Below are 21,999 nucleotides of genomic sequence, written 5' to 3'. Positions count from 1 at the left end.
AAGTTGCTGTTCATTTTCACAGAGCAAGGATTTTATTCCAGAAAGTCTTCTACTTTCTTACCTGTTAGATAGCCTATCCTAGCACTCTTTGCATTTATCTACTTGTGAGACAGTTAACCTGACATAGGATATTAACTCATAATAACTTGACTCAAATTTTTATTCTACCATGGACTACTGTGCTCATGACTGGGGTCACATCAACTGTCTGCAATTAGGCATTTAATCTTTAGCTAGTTTTCTGAGCTTCCTTCATTATCAGTGAAAAGAAGAATTGCAATTCCAGTGTACATTTTATTCCATTTAACTGAAGACAAAGATGAGTCATTGGTTTAAGCTGGCCCTGCTGTCAGCAGAAGCAGTCTTGGACTCTTCCCCCTTCTTCATGTGCTAATCACAAAGTGTGAAGTAGACTGGATTCTCAAGTGAATATCAGTTAAAAGTAACCTGGGGGGACCTGTTCCCTGAAACAACTTGACACGTGCTTGTACAAATGTTGGTATCAACACAAGATAATGATAATATAAATAAGGGATGGTGAGTAAAAGCAGTGTAAAAGTACTTTATTTTCTGAGTAGCACCAGGTTAAAGTAGCTATTGAACTCTGACCTTAGTCACCTGCTATGTTAAGCAAGATTAATCTCACCTAGAGTTTACATGCAGTCAGTGCTATCTGATATTCACCTTACTGGCTGAAGTTTATTGTGATAGCAGTACAAGAATGAGCCTGAAGCTCCACCTGCATGATGGAATCCAGCGTTATTAACAGTTAGAGAAACATTGTCATTGGAAGTTCGAATGCTGAGTTCACTATTTGTAGTATCTTACAAGCTAAAAGGTTATTCACTTCCAGACAATAATTATTAATATTTCCAAAAAAACAAACAAACAAAAAAACCAAACACTTAAAAAGACTGAAAAATGTTTACCCCATCCACTAATTATGTATTTGATCTAGTTAAAAATCTTTTAGATACTTATTTATTTTAGTGAGACAGCAAACCCAAAAGGGTTAAACCTTGCCTGCAGTTCTGTTTTTTGTGCAAAAGTCAATTATTGCTGGCTAAATATCCCAGAGGTAAACGTGTGAGGTTGTTAATGTGGTTACAATAGCAACAGCAGTTGTAAAGAGACACCGGTGTGCATGGAGTTAACACATTCCATATTGGTATTGTGCAAAAAATTACAGACACTTCCAGTCAGGGAGCATCAATCAATTTTTGTTAACTTTCAGGATTTATGTTCTGATTGAGCTAATATTACATCTAAATATTATGTGTGCTGCATCTGTAAATTTCATTTCATTTGCTTGAGGAATCCTTCTGTATGAAAGATGTGAATTAGAAAACTGTTATTTACATGATATAGCTGGATTGATTGTAGAAAGGGTCAAATTCTGCTGTTCTTAATGAGGAAAATATTGACTAATGGCTTAAGTAAATATTATCTGAATTCAATTAATGTTTAAGTCTCATATTAAGCATTCAGAGCAGGAGAAACTGGCTCATAGCTCTTCCTTCTATGAGTGTACATTCATGCTCACTCTTACTAGCTCTTTCTATATTTTGTCAATCAAAATAATGCAGCTTCAACAGTGCTACGAACATTATTTATCACAGTGTTCTGCATCCTTATCATTAAGGAATTCATCTGAGAACTCTTAACTCACAGATAGAGAAAGGAACTAAAAAGTATATTGCACAGGCTAGCTTTATGCTGTATTCACTGATATTTGATGAAGGCAGGCAGAAGCTGCAGTAAAAATGTCTTCCAGTTGTATTTTGAGAAAAAGGCTAATCTAACTCCAAGAAAAGGTCAAGAGAGAAAAAGAATGGTGTTCCTTCATTTCTAGAGTGGTGGGGCTCAGCACACTTCATCAGCATCAGCTAGCTTGAAGGGACTCCTGACTAAATTGTTGACCCTCCATATCCCAAAGTAAGATTGCAGATTCTTTCTATGCGTTGTTTAGAAGACTAATTTCTAACTGTAGTCTATGACTTTTAATGAGTGAATGTGAGAATTTTGCCCCTCTAGTCTTAATGTTATTGGTGCCTGGCCATGGAAATGGTTTTATCGTATGGGATGCTAAGAATAGCAGATTGAAAGACACAACCCTTGTGTCCCTATCCATGACAGAGGCCATGGAACTAGCTGATCTTTTAAGGTCCATTCTAACCTGAACCATTCTATGATTCTGTAAGAGACGTGGATAAAATAACCAAACATTGACACATAAGTGAAGAAAATCTTGGGTGAGGTATACTATACATATTTTGTTAAGATGGATAAGCAGGAAAACAATCATCAATAATTTTAACTTTTACCATTTCTATCTCTGCAATCTATAAAGTGCCACTCTTCAGGAAAGAGACTGATCACCACTAGTTATTAGGGGATTCAATCCGTCTCCTTAAACTCTATGTTCAGGTTAATTTTGTGTGTTCCCAGTGGCTGCTTACCTTCTCCTTTTGCTCACTTTCCTCCTTTTCTACCCTTCCAAAAAGATTTTGATAATAAAAAATGCAATTGGTGACCAATAAAAAGATATTTGTTCAAATGTTGATCTCAATGCAAATGGCGAATAGCATATTCTCCCTCAAATACATTCATAATGCCTAGTAGTCTGCGTTGCTTGTTCAAAAAGGAAATGTAAAATAGCAAATACATCTATATATGTGAGGGCACAGATCTTTTAAGATATTTGGATGTTAAATCCCTCTGATTTCATTGAGAAGTAGGTACCAAAGTGCTTTTGAGGATATAGGCAGTACAATTTAATTTTCTACTAAATCACACTATTATATTTTATTGGCATTAATATATTTTAATGTTTTAGTGGCCATGTAAAAGCCCAGTTTATCAGTTTTCCTCTGGGTTTGCATTTCTCGTGTTGTGATGAAATGTATTTGCCCATTGATTCAAAGCTATTTCAGTTCCATGACCAAAACACCATGGGTCAGGACAATGAATATCAAAATAATCTCAAATCATTTTGAGAAGTACAAGCAGGAGAATCTTCCTGTGATGTGTTGAAATCCTCATGAGTGGAAGAAAATTGATTGTGTTGTGCTATGAATGCATTTATAAAGGTGAAATAAAAAAAATTATATAATATTATGAAAGATTACATTTGGAGAATTTTAATGCTGTAAAATCAAGAATACAAATGTTGGGAAATGCCAAAAGTAGGTTTGTCTTTGTAATCTTCATATGATCACTTTCAGTGCATATAACACGAAAGTGGTTTTAATTACAAGATCTTATTTAATTTTTATCACAGTCCCTTTCTAATTTAACACTCTGAATGGCTAGTACCCTCAAAATGAGAAGAAATCTGACTTTTACTCTGTTTTACTTCATTTGAGATAGGTTCTTGAGATTAGTCCAATCCTGGATGTAGGGATGTCGATCTTAATGTTATCTTTCTATGGTACTATTGCCTACTCCTGATGCTTCTTAGCTGTTTGTAATTTAACTTGTGTTAAATTAATGTCACTGTAACTGTGTTAAAACATGTCATTTTACCTGTTTTACATATTGAAGACCAATGTAAAAGAATAACTATTGTTGGACTTCCAAACAGTACTTTAAACAAGTTATTTTGAGATTGTTGTTGTTTTTCTTCATAATTTGTAGCATTTTTTTACTGCCAGATTATGAGCAGGTATAAGCATGTACCTTATCTATTAAACAGATCCCGTAGGCCACATGGGGACCATAAGATAAGGAACACACAATCACGTAGGAGAAGTCTGATTTAAGGGACCCCTGTGACTAAACACTGACAGTATAACACAGGAACTCTAGCAGATGTGAGACTAAAACTTAACTCTTCGAGGTAATGCATACTTTTTTTTCTGCATTTCTTTGTCACTTTCTTTATACATTTCAGTTTCTGTGATGAGTGTTGTGAGTGGGAATCCTCTCCACTGCCCTGGCTTGTCCTTTGAGCTGGCAGGTAGTTGGCATTGAAAGAAATGGAGGTGCCATTGGTGGAAAAAAGTGTAAATTTTTTCTTTCTAATCTTTTTTTTTTTTTGTAATATAACAATATAATGGCTTTTATTTATCTAATTTGTTTTGGTATTTTTTTTCTTTCTTTCTTCTTTTTTTTTTTTTTTAAGTGTTGTCTGTAAAAAAGCATAATGCATGTAGAAGTGTTTTATTCAAACCAGGCATCTCGTGCAAGATTTTAAACCACAGCAAGTGACCAGCATGCAGATGGCAGTAACAGACCATTGCCACGTGACTGGGGCTGGTAAGAGATGATATTCATTCTTAACAGTGGGCTTCACGGTTAATTCTTAATGATGGGAAAATGCTTGCAACTCTTCTATTTGGTTATTTCAGGCTGCTCATGCCTTTCCTTTGACACTGTCTCTTGACATTAAAATGAAACCCAAGGTGTCATTGGCTAGCCATATCAGCTCTGCCTAAAATATCAGATTTAAGTCTTGATATTCATGATTTTGTTATGAAATACAGTACACTAAAAAAATCATATTGTGGCTGTTGCAATTAAGTACTCTAAATATGGATTCCTAAATGAAAAGGTCAGCAAAGAACCCCAATATCCTGTATTTTGCTTTGTTTACTCGTTATGTAGATAATGAACATGAATGTTGTTGTTGTAAGAACTCTTCTTCGTAAGTGAGAAGACTGCATTTTTTCCATTTAGGCAAATGTTCATTCTTGCTGTCCGAAGTGAACTGTACATAGCTTCAGCCTTTTTGAGGGTGTGATTTGAATGCATGTAAATTCATATTGTATCTTCTGCTCTATTACACTAGGAGAAATGATAAAAACTGAAAAATATGCAGTTATTAAACCTTTTGGTAGAATTAAAACATTTCTGTTAGAAGCACAAAGGAAAGACGTGTTTTTTATGCCAGTAAATGTAATAAGGATGACTTTTTTCCCTCTTCGAAATGTCTGTGCCTCTGACATGCCATAAGGGATGAACTGCTGTTTTAACGACCTAGGGGGTTGCTTCTAGAAGTGGTTGCCCTTGGTGAAGAATATATTTGCAAAGGATCTGAATGACCTTGTGCTTTTGAGCCAGACGGGTGCTATTAGTATGTGATTTTGCTGAAAAACTCCTGAAGCGGCAGTTGTATTGTCTGTCACTGCAAATACAACAGCACTGTAGGAATATCGAAAGACGGGCATTGTATAAAAATAGTGCAAGTAGTCCTTGCAATATTATTGCATCAAAAGTGCAGAGATTGACACTTTGTTGATACCATAACATTTCAAACGCACAAGCAGGTTTTTTGTGATCTCTCATTCAGTGTAGTAGCACATGCTACACTCATAACAGGTATTCCAGATCTTCTTGAAAACAAAAGGAAGAGATGTCCTTCCTTTTTCAGCTTGTGGTCCTGTTAAATCACTGGCCTATTTGCAATGGAGAAGTATGTGGCCAAACTGTGTTTCCAGATGTGGAACATCTCTTGAAATCCTGAAGCTACCAAGGGACAGAGGTCATTCCTCACCCAGATATACTAATGGTAGAGTCAGTCATGACTATTAGAAACAGCAGCAACCTAAAGACTGAACACTTGTAGAAAAGCAAGAAAGATTGGTAATGTGTTTCTCAGAGGGAAGTTTTGGGCACAGCAGAGCTAGAACTAGAGTTTTATTGATATTTTCACCAAAATAATCAGAAAGACTTGAATATGACGGTTGTGGTTTTTGTTAGGGAGAAGGCTGTGAAAAGCATAAATGCACATGAGACTTTATTCTATAAAATCACCATTTGAAATTGTCCTTCTTTCTGCAAGACATCTGATACTGATGGGAGCAGAAGGCCTGAGTAGGGGAGACTATTTTTTGTTCAATCAGGAAAACTGTGCAATGCTTTAAGGAGCCATTGGCATTATAAAATGGTGAGACCAGACACTGGACTGGATGATTCCTGTGGGTTCCTTTGACTCAGGCTATTCTATATTCTAGTTTGAGCATATCACGTTAGGAAAAAAAAAAAAAAAAAAAAAAAAGAAATCACTAAAAATCTGTACATCTAACTTAAAACAAACTAAGAAAACTATGGGTGTCTGCACGTTACAGCTCTTCTCAGTTCAATTTCCTGATAGGTTTGGCATTCATTCTGCTTGCTCTCTGGGATCAACTCTTACAGTGGCTAAATTCCTGCATTAGTTAACTCACGTGTGCCTACATAGAATCTCTAACCTTGTGCCTATCTAAACTATATTTGAATGCTTTTCTGATACTGCAGTAGGAATCTCTTCTTCTCTTCCTGTTATCAAATGCATGCTGGGCTTTGATGGTTCCTGAATTATCAAAGCCTACAAAACCTGTTCCTACAGAGTGCTGATACTTTGGCCTTGATCTACTGATGCACTTAGGCATAATGTTGTGATCTGTACATGTACTTATATGCCAGTGAACTCGGCTTTCTACGATAATGACTTGTAATTGACCAGGAAACAGAGTAATCTGAGTGACCTGTTAAAATACCAGAACCACCACAGCAGTAGGGAAGAGAAACCTACAAGTTACTTTTTGAAAACAAACTGAGGTTTGTTTTCAAGGTTACACCACAATACAGTCCAAAGTCTGAAAGGGTGAGGAATAACACTTCTGAGGGAAAATAAATATTTAAGTGGAATTTGCCTATTTTTTTTTTTCTGTGTTAATGGCTTTCAATTTTCAGCATCAATTGTAGACTGCTTTTCTGAATTGGAACAAGTCCTTTCTAAAGGAAGGTATCATTGTCCTCACTTTACATTGGCACAGAGAGCTGAGATGACTCGACCAATCTCACTTAGCAGATCATGTCATAGCCAAGCTTTCAATTCTAAAGAAAGGCAGGTGAATAATAGTTCTTGTGTGGCAAACATGCTACAAAAGAAAGGAGTGTTCAGTGATGCATTTTATGGGGGACACAAACTAATGAGAGTTTGTGAGATGACAGTGAAGAAGTGTTCTTGAGAAGAGCATAGGTACCTGGGTAAATTTAATGTTTTAGGAGACATACATGTTACAAATATGTATACTTGTGTACTGCTATACATAGCTTTATATATAACTATGCAATATATATAGTAATACAGACTTTGTATGATAACAAAGAAGTTACTATTTATACAGAAATATATGTAGTGTTCAGATTCTGGGGTAATCCTCAATTAAACAGCAGTTCACAAGATATTTGTGCCTACCTCGAGTTCAAAGCACCTACATTTTTTTAAGAACTTTATTTTAGTTAAGTAAGTTAGAAAAGTTTACTAACCACCTGTAAACAATCACTTAGATTTAGTTTGGTATCATAGAAAGGCTTGGGATGCATGGGACCTCAAAGATCATCTAGTTCCAACCCTCTGCTATGGGCAAGGTTGCCACCCACTAAATCAGGCAGTAGGTCAGGCTGCCCAGGGCCCATGCAACCTGGCCGTGAATGCCTCCAGGGATGGGGTGTCCACCAGTTCTCTGGGCAGCCTGTGCCAGCACCTCATCACCTTCTCAGTGAAAAATTCCCCGCTTTGATACTTCTGATATCAAAAACAGTGCAATAAAACACTTCATGGAAACTGTTAGGTGCTTTATAATTGGCAGATGTGCTTAATTTGCCAGCACACCAGCCAAGCCCTGAGGATTTACAGGGAACAAAAAAATGTTGGGGTTTCAGTAGCTTTAGTAATCATTACTTAATGGCTGAGAATTGATAAAGCCTTGCTTAATTTAGTTTTCTGTTCCTTCTGTGAATAGAGATGGTCAATCATTTTTAAACTCTTCACTGTCCTCTGTTAAAGCTGTAGTATTCTGTGTAAATAAATATATGTTAGGCTTTGGAGGGAGAGACTGAATGGAGCAGAAGAAGAACTGAAGTTGTAGGTTTATCATGTGCTTTGTGAATGCCTTGCACTTGAGCTGAATACTCAAAACACTAAACTGAAAACTCAGAACCCTATTTGGAATACTCAAAAATGAATAAGAAAAAGGTGTGCTCCAAACCTCAGGGAACAGAATTTTTTATGCTACACGCTGTGGTAGCAACAAAAATGGGAGAGAAAGAATAATAGCACCAGGAAAAGGAAGGCAATGTTAATTTTAGTGTGAGACAAAACAAAAATGCACTATCAGCGAGGAAAAGATAGCAGAGGAATTTTATACAGCTTTATTGAAGAAAGAGATTTTTTTTCTTTCTGTTTCACACACTGCAGTCCCTTGTGCCTCCCTCCTCCCTTTCTTGTTATATGTTTATTTCCTCTTGCATTTTTATCACTATACTGCAACTAGAGAAGTATCTTTCTATACTATTTCACTAAAGTTTTGCAACTTTAGCACAAGAAATACTCTGGCATTTCCCCCTGGTTAACTTGGTGAGCCCATTAGTACTTGTTCAGTTGTTCTGAACTCCATGCTTATCAGTTGGTGGTTGCATGCTTTCAGATCCCAACATCTGACAGGAAGCAAGGACAGGAACTGAAACAACTTTACTTTTGATTTACCTGTCATTTGTGGATTCAACTCTTAGCATTTATGTTCCCCTAATATTGTGGTTTCTGAATTGAATGAATATGAAATCTAATTTGTGCTCTCCAGAGGAAATAGCTGTAACACTTGAACATGTTACTGTCAGAAGGATTTGGGTCAAATATTGATTTTTTCTAGTATGCCAGTATCAATCAGTGTGTTTTAATTTAATTCAAAATACCAGGAGCTGAGAGTTCATAGGAGCTAGAGTTATACTGAGATCGTCTTCATTTTCTCAGGTCTACTATCTCTCAGTCTGCTGACACAGTGAGCAGAAGAGATAATTCAGTATTTTAAGAAACAGCTGGGCTGCTGGATTGAGATAGTCTGTATATACCCATTCTGTTAAAAAGAAGAAGCAATCTCTAAACTGAAGATGTTCCAGAGGTGCCTGAGAAAGGCAGCCTTCACTGAGTAGTGTTGCGACCAGAGCAACTGGATTGGAGTGGTAGAACTGATGGAGGGGAACTTGTTCAGAAGCTTATTATTATGGTGCACAGTAAAACAAATGCAAACATCTGAGATGCCTCATCTAGAATAATTCTAGCAGTGAAAATTAGAAAATAGACTGGCTGTGGTAAACTGTAGTTGTAAGTGGAGAGTAAATGCCATACCCAGACTTTTCATACTCATGTGAAACTGCTGAGTTCACAGAAGTGTTAGAATGCTCAGAGCACTGAGCTGAATTCCAGATGATTTCTGTATATCTACCTGGGAAAATGCTAGAGAGATATGAGAATGGATATATTTGATTACTTTACTGGGGTAAATTAGGAAATATGCCCCAAAACTGTAGATACCCAAGTCTGGAAGTTTTGAGCCATTATCTAGGCTATTATGGTTTAGTGTGAAAGAGGTGAAAAAACCCTACCTCCATGTTGGTTCACAACTCCTGTGAACCTGTATACTTGTTTTTTTCTGAAGCAGATTTTCTAGGGTACAGTGTTATGCTGTACCCTCAGCGTGGGGATTTTAATAATTCTGGCAGCAGATCGATTTTCTGTAAGAAGAGTTCAGATGATGAAATCTGTTCTCTCTCTAATGAACACCTATTCTTACAGACAGGTTCATTGAGACTAGAGGAATGATTTGAGAGAGTGCTAACTAATTTCAGAGAGACCTCCACAGCCTTGGTCCACTTTGGGAAGTTGGATTTAATAGTATGTGAAAATGACTGAAACCAAAACCAAGTACAGAGGCGAGAATTCTCAGTGGTTCCTGTGGATATACCTTCATAGTAGGTGAAATCCACGTTCTTATCTGAGGTTTACCTCAAATCTCCCCCAACTATTCTTATCCTCTTAAATCCATGCCTGCCTTCCTGCCCACTGAATATTGACATATTTGCTCAGATGGAGCTACAGGAGCTATAGTCTGTGTTCAAGCTTATCTACTTTGCACTGAGCATGTAAGTGAAATTCACTTTGTTTCCCCAATTCTACTCTTTACCCAATTCTACTGTTACCCAATTTACCCAGTTCTACTGTTTACCCAATTCTACTCTGTATCTGAAAATTTCAGACTTTTTTTCTTTCCTCATGTACCAGAAACTACATGTGTATGTGTCTACGTATGCTTGCCATTTAAATCCTCATTTCAGATGCTCTACCTCATATCTCTTCTGCTTTATTCAGCTCAGAAACGACAAAAAAAAAAAATCTGTTTGATGTTGGTGCTTACTGACCAGGCTGTTAAGTCATGGTGATACTCCTAAGCAGAGCATGTGAATGAGTACTAAACTCTGCTCACCTCTGAAGGAAAGACAAAGATTGATCATTACAATAGGCACCCAAAAGTATTCCATAAAGAAGTATTCTGATTTGCTCTCTGGAGTCTTCACTGACTCCTGTAGAGGAGACCAAAATTCCTAATTTGGGGATACTGGGACTTGGGCAGAATTTGCTGGTGTATATTCCTTGAGGCACCTCCAAAGAGGCCAGCACATATTCTAGTAGCAACTTCTCATCTGTTGAGTCCTGACTTTCTCATGCCTCTTGCAGCACAAATTCATCTGGCACTCCAACAAGAAGACAAACAGCTTTCAGTCTCCAGGCTGGAAGAAGAGCTGTGTAATGCACATTTCTTTCCTCCCTGCTGACTTCCTGGTGGTCACTGTTGCTCATAGTCTGCTGTCTTCCAATGACAGACACCAGAGCAGAATGTCCTTTCAGTGCATGCTCTGGAGTTATTGCCTGATTCACTGCAGCTGCTTGTACAACTGTCTTGACCCTGACTTTTTTGTTTTATCTCTTTGTTCTTTTGATGTAAAGCCTAGCGTTAATGAACTACTTAGAGCACACAGGTATATGTGGTTGCTAAATGGGTTTCAGTATATTTCAGGACAAAAGAAATTTGGCTGACATTAAAGTCTGAGAAACATAGCAATTGGCAAATCTAGCAAACGACTATCCACAAAGAGATTGTGGAATCTGTCCTTACTGTTACATGTACCCTCATCCACAGTATTTGGGGCTGCTTGCTCCTTCAGATGAAGATCTAGTGCCCACAGCAGGAAGAGAAAGGAAGAAGGATCAGACATGACATGACTTGATAAGGTGGAAGCTATGGTAGGCCAGATACTAAGGACATGCTGGAGATGAATATGTGGAGAAAGGAAGAAGCAGAGTCAATCATAGACCAGTAATCACCTGCCAATATCTTTCTGCCTGTTACTGAACAGATAACATTAAGAATGGGAGCTCTTCACAGGTGGTAGTCAATGTAATAAGTGCTAGAAGAACTACTGTACTGTAATGTTTTGGCTTACTTTAGATGGAGCTCAAGGAAGATGCTGGGGACCTTTCGTTTGACTCATGTTCATCCTCTGCGCTGTATGATGCCAGGTAGATCTACACATGTGACAAATCTGTGTGGAAGTAACATTTTACTTCAGCTAATTATGAAATGCATGTGAAGCTTATGATCTATTTCCCTTGCATTTTATTGTTCTTAGCCCTATTATTTAGTCAGACTTTTATGCTTTTATGCTGATGTTACTATTACAACGCTGTCTAAGACAATGCCAAAATCCTACATACTGTACTATTATCTGGCTGAGAAGGAGGAAATTAATTCTGTTGCTTACAATTTGTCTTCCTTAATTCAGTACCCTATTAATCTGCATGCACATTTTCTCCTTTTTTTTTTTTTCTTTTTAATTTGTCTATTGATGCTTGATACTATGTTATTTGAGTTTATTTAGAAGGAACTGAAAACAAACAAGGTTCTTGGCTGAAAGAAGTTTCCAGCTATGACTCTAGACTCAGTCTTGCTCATTTGGTGGCAAGCTGCCAAACCAGCAAGTCATGAAATCTCTTTTTTTTTCTCATGTAGATAACTAGTTTTCTAATGGGTGTTTGTAAAAATCACTCTTGCTTCAGGCTTTACCTGATTCTCTACTGTGTCATCTTATTGCCCTTCTATTTCAGTTCACCCCCAGTGTTTTCTTCCTTGGAGTTTTATTGCATTGGCTTTGTGAGGTACAGTCTAGTCTCAGAATCTTTCAGTGTACCTCTTCTATCTGTCACATTGCCTTTTGTCAGTTTTAACTGGCTGGTCCTTATTTTTGGAGTATTTAAGGTCAAAACATGCAGCAACAGTGCTGGAACCTTATCAGATATTATGTAAGAATTGCCTTAACTGTTTAGTCATATCCACAGTTCAAGTATAAGTGAATTACCTTTATATTTCTGGTCATTTCACCTTTTGGTTTAGATTTTGGTATAGATACCATGCAGTTTATTCCACGAATTAGGAATCTAAGATCCTAAAGAATCATCAGAGCCCCCAGAACAACCATTTGAAGAATGGGAGAGTGAGGAAGGAAGACTAGTTGCCACATACTCCCAAACAGTGCTCAGCATGAAAGAGCCTGAATCGCCCTCTGAATACTTGATTGACAATTCAGTGAAAGGAAGCTTCCAAATCAGCACTTAGCCTAGGTGCAGAGGGTTGGTGGGAATGTCCGCTCACTTCCCCTCTGCCCCTCATGCTCCTTTAATAAGGAGAAAATTGATTCCCAGTTTCAGACCTTTGTTCAGTAGCTAAGAGAGAGTGTGGTCTCCCTGGCTGAGTAACAGCTGGGGAAAAATGAATAGACCATATGCCAGAGAGCAGCCGCCAGAACACTGGGACAAAGCTGTGGAGTACTGCCAAGCCTCACAGTGAAAGGCATGGCAGTCAGGGTGAGGGGTGGAGGGAAGCTGCTCAAAGCACACTGTCAGGGACCCTGCACTGCTGTACTTTTTAGGGACTGCACTATGTAAGTCCTGAACAATGAAAGGAAAAATGACTTGCTTTCAGAACGTTGGAAAAGAAAGTCACTTAGCCAGGTGGCTCTGACCATCCTTGTTTAAACTTGCCCATTTCCCTTTCTTCACCTTTGAGATCTTTCTCAGGAAATGCTAGAAAGTTGCAGTTGCTTTTCCTCTTTTGGTGTTTTTTTTTTCCAAAATCCGGTTCATTTCTGTTTTTTTCTGTGACCTGATCTCAATGGCAGAATGGGATATTCTTAGGTGGACATCATTAACAGCTGTAGCAATTCTGCCACAGCTAAAAGAGGAGCTTGGTTTGCGAAGATTTTTATGCAAGAGGAATTGGTCTGCAATAGATTCAGTCAAACTTTTTCTTTTTTACCTCCTACCTATAGACTGACTACATATGCCAGTCTGTTCCAGGCCTGTGGAGGATGTCTTCAGTGCTGAACAGGTGGAACTGAGAGCTGTAGCTAATGAACTCAGTGAGCTCTAGGAGAGGGATTATAGGAAGTAGCCCTCAGGCAAGAAAAAAAAAGAGATGAAACCCTGGACCAACATTGTAACCCCACAAGCTGTGGGAAGCAACTACTCTTTTTCACTTGAAATATCCCTGTGAGCTGATGTGGTCCATTCTACACTTTGTGGTAAGCCTACATTGACTGGCACAGACTCACTCTGTGGACGTGCAAGTCAAATAGTAACATGGTAAGTGAGGAAACAAACTAGAATTTTGGTGAAGTTTTGATTAAAAAAAAATCAAAGTTTTAAAGTAAGGTAATTCTTTATATGAAGAAGATATGGATGTTATTAAAAGACACACTTCAAATTTCTAGTGGCAGTTACATTCACAATAGTTCCAATTGCATTTCTTTAATCAGACAGGTCTCTTCTGAAACTTCCTACTTTTAAACAGAATATCTGCTTAGAAATACCTAAGGAAAAATAGTGAAATGATTCATGTTAATCGATTATGACTGATTTAAGTTAAACTTAGTTGCCTACATTGCTGTTACTTATTTGTCTAAAAAAACAACTGAAAGCAACTGGGGGGAAAAAAAGGTCTTTTTCAGCATTTTACACCTTGTTGGTTATTTCTCTGTAATGAGTCATTTCAGATTCTAGATATCCAGTCCACTGTAACTTGTTATATATTGGCTTATAATGGTTAAAGGGAAAAAATAAATGAGAATATACTTCTGGAGTGGCAGTGATATCTACCAAATTTCCTTTTAAATATGCACAACAAAATGAATTGTTAAAAATAATCCCTTGAGGATGGTGCTTCTTTTGTCAGTTTTCTACCAGAGTGCACTCTGCACTTTGACAGAAAATTGCTCATTAATCTCAAGGGAATGACCAGTTTTTCAAAATACTCAACTATGCTGCCAGTGTTAATTTTTTAAGCATTGTGGGTGCCATTAATAGCTTGCTGTGGTTTGGAAACAACAGTAATCCTTTTTGAATGGGACATTAACTCCAAAACAAATCATTTGCTGTTGTCCATATACTGTAATTAACAGTTACCTTCCAGAAGGTAAGCATCATGCCTTTATAGAAATCGCCTAGGCTACCATGTCACTGAAGTTTTGGGTTCTTTCTAGTATTTCTGTCTCAAGGCACAAAGGTGGGATACTTTTCTGACAGAGTTGCATTTGGAGGGGCAGACATAGCAAAGGTAAGGGGATCTGATCTTCTCTTTCAGCCTTCAGCATTTTTGCTTTCTGAGATGAAGGAAAAGGTACGGATGTCTTAATTTGCTTCTTCTCAGATGTGTGAGATATCACTATGTTCAGTTAAAAGGGAGTTTGATAATTGTTTGGGATGGAAAAGGCAAGAAATAATGTTATTCTATCTCATCCACCTTAAATTTTGCCTTTGCTACCTCTGCTAATGTCTACTACATCTCATTCCCAGTGGGTGTGGGAGTGGGAGGTGAAGAAAGAGAGAAGAGCTGAGCTTCATAGAGTAGAAGAACCTGCCAGAACTGAGCTCCTTAAATGGGAGTTTTGTTAAGAAATGTCATGACCTTGTTTTAAGGGTGAGGTGAAAGGATTGGTTTTCATTGTCTGTTCCTCATTTTGATACTATTCTTGATAAAATAGTATGGAATTAAGGGGTGGCAATGCATGTATACAATATGGACCTTGAAATTTTAGCAGTAGTGTCAGTTTTCAGGCTAGTTTTATATGACTATAATGTCAGTAATCTTCTAACTCTTATTGGTCATTGGACTCAATCTGATTTTCTCTGGGAACAAGCCTGTTGTATTGAAGTATGCATACATGGGTAAAAAGATGGGAGAACGTGAAATATACTTGCTTTTATATTTAAAAGAATGCTTTTTTCTTTGGTCTGTGCTTAAAAAAGCCAGATCTAACCTAAAGAATAAGCCTCTAGTAAGTAAATTTAGTTGAGATTTTTAAAAGCACTTCATGATTTAAGGTACATGGCCCCCTGAAAGCCTAAGAAGTTTGTGCTTCTGGGCTGCTAAAGCATATTTGATACGCCTGTTTATATTGGATTCTTTATATTGGATTCACTGGTAGCATAGCCTGAGTTGAAGCAAAGCTTTGGTGTATCATTCCTCCAGGACTGAAATGTCAGCTCCCGACATAGTCTCGAATATTTTCTTTCTGGAATGTGCTTTTTCAGAATATTGCTCAGTGGTAGCAAAGGGCACTTCCCAGTGGCAGCTTCTGCTGGTTGAGAAATTCGTAACCTGGAAATGCTCGTAAGTCTTGCCTGCTTTGCTCGAAGATAGTAAACATTCAAGCAAAATTACACACAAGTAATATTCCCTGCAGACACTCCAAGGAAGGCACTGGAATTTCCTAGCCCTGCAGCAAATAGCTTACTTCAACACGTTTGTCTTATCTAACTATTCTTTATCTTGTTGTTCTCACAGTCTGGCCACCAGGCCTTACCTCCCCAGTTTGTATATGTGCATCATGAAGTCTGTAGAAAGGGCTGATATTAAGCTACAGTTCAGGTGCTAAGATCATATGCACAGGATTCTTTGAGTGATGCTGTTATCAAGCAGCACTTGATCTTCTCTGTATACTTGGAAATATTACAGAACTTCCAATCCTCCCTTCTAATACATTTTACCTGTTCCAGGTTTTGGGGATCTTGAATTAATTTGACCCTTTGTGTTCTAATCTCTTTTTCAGCTGGAGCTCCATTCTTATTCTTTCTACGCTTTAGTTTAATTTATTTTATGTTGGGTGTGTTGGTTTTTTTAGAACTATACATTGAATTATAGGAATGCCAAAGGTAAAGGAAGTTAACACTTGAGATAATATAACTGCATAAAATTATAAAGAGAAATTGTTTTCCACTTAAATCAGAGGGATTTTATACTTCAGGCTTCATTTATCTGATTTTTTTTTTAAAGATGTCAATTGTTGATATCTTTTTCTCTAATAGCCATTCAGATGTAGACATATGTACAATGAAGTATAAATGATAGTGGAGAAGATTTAAAACATATATATTCAGTTATATAGTCAAACATAATAGGGGCTGTTAAGAGCTTATATTAAGTATTTCGCTGGCCCAGGTAGACTATTTTCATGTGGCGATAGTACTGATTATTATTGAAAATTAGGACAGAGTTAAGGTTGTTGGCTATGAAGTCATGATAAAGATTAAAACTGTACAGAAGTATTTTTGAAACTAAAAGTCATTTGTTTGATCAGAATGTGTTATTTCTTTTTTACCGATAGGAAAACCTTCTCACTTCTGCTTGAGAGATACATCAGAAGAGGAACAATCTGTTGGGGTCTGCTGAAAAGAAAAAGGAGCTGACTGTATTGTGGGGTTCAAATAGCTGTAATCTGCAGGCAGATTTTATTGATTGTTTCCCTCCCTTTCTTCCCTAGAAGCTCAGCTTTTCTAGAAGAGAGTAAAGGATGAGGAGTTATGCTGACATTTGGAAAAGGGCTAGGAAGTTGACCTGTGTTCAACATATCTGCCATAAATGAATGCTCACCATGAAGTAGTGCACCCACTGCAAGCAATGCAGTGAAGTGTTCCAGGGCCAAGAGAGTTCCGTCATGAATTTAAGGAAAGGAATTACTTCATCCAAAAAGGTCTGGACACCTTGAAACATTCTGGTATCTCTAAGGAGGAGATGATGCACCTTAGGGCTGCCTTGACCTTGCCTGGGGCTTGATGATCCTTGAGGTCCCTTCCAACCCAAGCCATTCTATAATTCTATAGGGCACTTTCACATTCAGCAACACCAGTAGGATGCTTGTTCTCAGACGGAGCAAGTAACCTATGTATTGACTTGGAAATTGAGGTGAGTGTTCCTCCACTTTAAGAATAGTCAGGATTAGCAAGTGGTGTGAAGGTATAAAGTTGTTTGTTTGTTTAAATGACAGCATAAGGAATATCTACCTGAGCCATTGTAATTCAGTGTTTCATTAGCATGAGATGCAAGTCTATTGAGACTTTACTATTCCAAGTCCATAAGAAAATGGGACAAGGCTCCTAATTCTTAATGCAGCAAAACACTTAGAATGAAGGAGATTTGAATCCAGGTTTAAATCTAAACTAAATCTTGCTGCTTAAGAGGATTGAAGTTCAGCGTTTGTTGAGTTGAAGCCCAGAAACAATAAAGCAATAAAGCATCTCTTCAACTTTTTTTTTTAAATTTAAATTTTGTTCTTCTAAAATTCCCTGTTCAAATCTGTGTAACCACCATCCACATTCATTATGGGAGAAGTGATGGTAGTTCAGTAGCCATAGTGCATCCTCAGCCCCCTGAATCACACGCTGAACTGAAATGCTGAAATAAGCAACAGTATGGCTTACCCTTTCCTAACCTCTGACTGTATCGGAAGGATGATAATATTGCTTAAACCTAATGTATAAGAAAGAAATGGTTTCATTGTTATCTGATGGAGACCCCATAACAATGCCACAGTGACAGAGGCTATAATGAGGAACTGTAGGATTTCAATGGCAAAAGGGATTCATTGCTAGTTCATGACCTCATGAAGAAATCATTACAATGCCATCAGAGATATGAAGTCGTTATGGGAAAACTATTTCAAAGCAAGTCTAGAAGGACCTGTTTGAAGGTGCTGTTAAGAAGTCATTACAGTGTAAGGTTATGATGGCAAAATGGTTTCAGTGAAACTCTGTTATAGTCTAAAAATAAATTAAATGGTGTCAGTGAAAATTATTCCCCTTCAAAACCTACAGAAATTAAACAGACCTCTCTCTAAACCAAAACAATGGTAAATTAGAAGTTTGACTGACACTTGATCAGAAGGAGAGTATGAGGGCTGTTCCAAAAGTAATGCCTCCTATGTTACTATGTTGGCCCACAATTTCAGAGACAGATGTCAGTGATATGACAGTAGAAGCTGAACCTTCTGACAGTATTCCATTACATTTTGTTGTTGTGTGATAGATGGCAGTAGAGGGGCAGACTGACAAAATAGCATCTGACATGGGAGTGCATATGAAGCAAAGGTGCGGAATTGAATTCCTGCCTGCAGACACATAGCACCCATTGACATTCACTGACCCTGAGGAGAAGAATTTGGGAGTGTCAGTTGATGAAAGACTCAACATAAGCTGGCAGTGTGCATTTGTAGCCCAGAAGGCCAACCATATCCTGGGTTTCATCAACAGAAATGTGACCAGCAGGTTGAGTGGTTCTACTCCTCTACTCTGATCCTGTGTGACCCCACCTGGAGTAATGTGTCCAGATCTGGGGCCCCCAGCACAGGAAGGACATGGAGTTGTTCGAGCTGGTCCACAGGAGGGCCACAAAGATGATCAGAGGGCTGGAACATCTCCCCTGTGCCGGCAGGCTGAGGAAGCTGGGATTCTTCAGCCTGGACAAGAGAGGGCTCCAGGGGGGACCTTATAGCAGCCTTCCAGTACCTGAAGGGGGCCTATAGGGAAGCTGGGGAAGGACTTTTTATAAGGATATGTAGTGACAGGACAAGGGGAAATGGTTTTAAACTGGAAGAGGGTAGATTTGCACTAGATATTAGAAAGAAATTCTTTACTGTGAGTGTGGTGAGACACTGGAACAGGTTGCCCAATGACACTGTGGATGCCCCCTTCCTGAAAGCACTCAAGACCGGGCTGGATGGGGCTTTGAGCAACCTGGTCTAGAGGGAGGTGTCCCTGCATATAGCAGGGGGGTTGGAACCAGATGACCATAAAGGTCCTTTCCAGCCCGAACCATTCTGTTATTCTATGACCCTTGCTGAAAATTTATGGAGACCAGACAGTGGATGTGAGCACAGTGACGTAGTGGGTGGTGAATTTCAGCAGTGCTGACAGCAACAGTGGGTCACCTCCACTGGTGCAGATTTTTACGACTGTAGCATACAGACTTTTGTTCATCACTAGCAAAAATGCATAGCTAATGCTGTTGTCTATGTTGAAAAATAGTGTTCAGTAGCTGAGAATTTGCTTTATCAGATACTGTTATTGTGCTCTTTGGATGTGTTATCGTTTCCATTGAAATAAATAGGAGGCATTACTTTTGGAGTGACATACAGAATTATGAATTCTTAAAGCAATCAAATAAAATTTTGGCTGGAGTTACCCAGCTGGAAAATAATGTCACTGAGTTTCTAGGATCTTAATTTTGTAAATTAAAATGAAATATCATCCTCACATCAAAGTTTATAGTAAATATCATTCTTCTGTATCTTCCTTGTTGTATTGCAAATTAGTCTATGAGCACTTTTTGTTTTTCTTATTGCATTTCTGACTTGCATTTGTTCTGATAGGGCATAGATCTAAAATAAATTAAAATTCCACTGCCACTCCTAGCCTAGAATTTTGAGTGACAGTTGAGACTGTCTGTCAAACTAAATAGTCTATTTCAAAACAGTAAAAATCTCCCCACCCAAGACTCACTTCTCATCAGTAATGTGGTTAGTATTTATCTGGTTTAAAATCCAGCCTGATCTGATCATCTACTCTATCATTGGTGCTGGATGGGAATAAAATGTACATTTAGGAGTTGTTTTGGATGATTGTACCCCACTACCGAATAATTAGAATAATATTTTCACTAAAAGGAATGTATTCCTGAAGTACCTCTGAGATACCAAAAAAAAATCCAAATTTTCTTCTTGTGTTTTTTTATTTTCAGTGAATAGCTGCCTATCTGCTGTCCAAAAGCTCAGCTAGATCTGGTGCAATACCGTAGACTTTAACTTGGGGCTGCATGAATATTGTGTCATTTGGGTGCTCACTGCAACTTGGAAGAGAAGAGGATATCCAGCACCATGAGGACAGAAAGTTTCCTAAGGCCAAGAAAACCTTATTGAAATGAAAGATTTCAGCAAAATATTCCAGATTTGACAAGTATGCCTTTTTTTTTTCCCTCTACATTTTGAAAAAAAATCTGAAAGTATTTCCATGAGTTGTTGTTAATGCTTTTGTTAAATGTCTTGGAACATTTTTACTGATTATGAAACCTACAGTCTTAAAAAGGAGTTTCAAAATCAGTCACTTAGGTTGGGGGCTCTCTTTATCCTCCTGTTCAGTATCTGTAAAATTATGTGGGAGACTCATGGGGGTCACTGTGTCCATATGAAACCTTATGAATAGTAGTTGGCATGCCATTAGTAATCTGGCATCCATATATTTGAAGACAGCTTGAAGTATAATCATCATTGCATTTTTTCCTACATCTTTGCCTCAACATAGGCATTTTTGGAGAGAAAGGCCAAAATTCACTTTAGCTGCTGATGAATCTCATTCTCTTGCAAAATCTAGAGTAGAAATCAAATTCTTGAACAACAGTTTCCCTCACAAAAACCAATCTCTTTTACACTTGTTTGATTTGCACCTTTTGCACCTCCTTTGCAGGCTCTGTTACATTGGTGCTCGCTTTTTTTGTGGAACACATGCCATTTCTGTACAATGACAGCAACAGAATGTTGTATTAGCAAATGATTCATGAGCTCTAAATTTCCCATTTCAGACAAACTAGAAATTATAGATTTTTTAAAATGATTTTGGTATTAAAAACTGTGGCCCAGCTATCAGTTCATCAGTCAAATAAATACCATCTAATATGATAAAGGATGGATTTTGTTTTCTCATGTGTTGTGTATGCAGAGTAAACAAGCTCTCCCACAATTAGTAAGGAAAGTCTCTCTGCAGTATTATAGAAACACATAATATCCCAACATCAAGTGTCCCAAATTCTGCCATCCTCATTCTTTTCAAGATCTTAATAAGTTCAAAACTTGTTTGTCATCCTTGGAAGAATACATCAATCTCTGTTATCTCTGATAATGAGGAGTTTATTCTGGAGAACTGGATATCACAGTTAGTATGAAACACATTGCAGGGGGAGATCTAGAGGTCTCTGAGTATGCCTGCATGCTGCCAGCTTAGCTCTGCCTTTGATAGAATTGAGTTGGAGGTGATAATTCTTCCTGTGCTCACAATTCCTGATGATTACTTGGATACCTGTATCACAGTCCTACTGAGGTGGATGCTGGGAGTGTGTACTGCCTGAGGCACTGTTCAACACGGAGTCTGCTTGTGTACGTGCATGTCATACAACATCTGAGATTCTGTGAGAGGTGGAGTGCAGCAAAACATGGGATAAACTGTCCCCACATCTGCAGATCATGCTGCTATTCACAGGTCACAGTCCTTGCATGAGAACAGATACCTACAAAGATGCTTTTCAGATGCTTCATCTATGAGCAGTAGGTTTATGATTACAACACTTGACAGGGAAGGGAAGTTTTCATTCTGGGTTTAATTTGGATGAGAGTGTTCAAATTCCATGTCTTTTCTGTCTCTGCAGAGTGCCATGCAGTGCACTGCAGTACCTGCATGATGTGTTCACGCACTTACTCTGGCCTTCAAAAGTCATTTTACCGCTGTTGGGATTGTGGACTGAGAAGGGATGTGGGTTTCAGGCCTTAGATATTGTCTGTCTGTAGACTGTGAATGAAAGAGGTGCATTGTCTGATGGTTTTTATTTCTGTGATTAGCCAACATACTGCTGTCCTTCCCTTCTTTCACCGCATCCAGCTGATGGGCTAATGGCACACATGCATGCACACAAAAAGTTATTAGTCTTCTAAGTTTTGTTCTGCTTTTTTTTTTATTCCACAATCATCCTTCACACCTTGAACTCTTCTGTTTTGATGGTGATTATTATCTTTGTTTAATCAGTGAATTTAATGACAACTCTCCTCCTTTTATCCCCTCCAGAAGTAGCTAATGGAGATACTACA

At 38.1% G+C, this 21,999-nt stretch overlaps 1 long non-coding RNA gene across 4 annotated transcripts in view; it reads left to right on the top strand.

Moving 5' to 3' along the window:
• The window catches only part of LOC107053144, a 188,994-nt gene that overhangs the window by 60,588 nt on the left and 106,407 nt on the right, over positions 1-21,999 (top strand). For all 4 annotated transcript variants that reach the window (XR_006938739.1, XR_005858530.2, XR_005858531.2 and 1 more), the window contains 5 exons: positions 3,695-3,838; positions 4,124-4,257; positions 11,271-11,341; positions 16,480-17,057; positions 19,887-20,101. This is a non-coding gene — a long non-coding RNA (uncharacterized LOC107053144). The remainder of the gene's footprint in view (positions 1-3,694; positions 3,839-4,123; positions 4,258-11,270; positions 11,342-16,479; positions 17,058-19,886; positions 20,102-21,999) is intronic.

The sequence above is a fragment of the Gallus gallus genome, chromosome 3, assembly GCF_016699485.2.
Source record: "Gallus gallus isolate bGalGal1 chromosome 3, bGalGal1.mat.broiler.GRCg7b, whole genome shotgun sequence".
NCBI lineage: Eukaryota > Metazoa > Chordata > Aves > Galliformes > Phasianidae > Gallus > Gallus gallus.
This window is presented reverse-complemented; position numbering and strand designations above follow the sequence as displayed.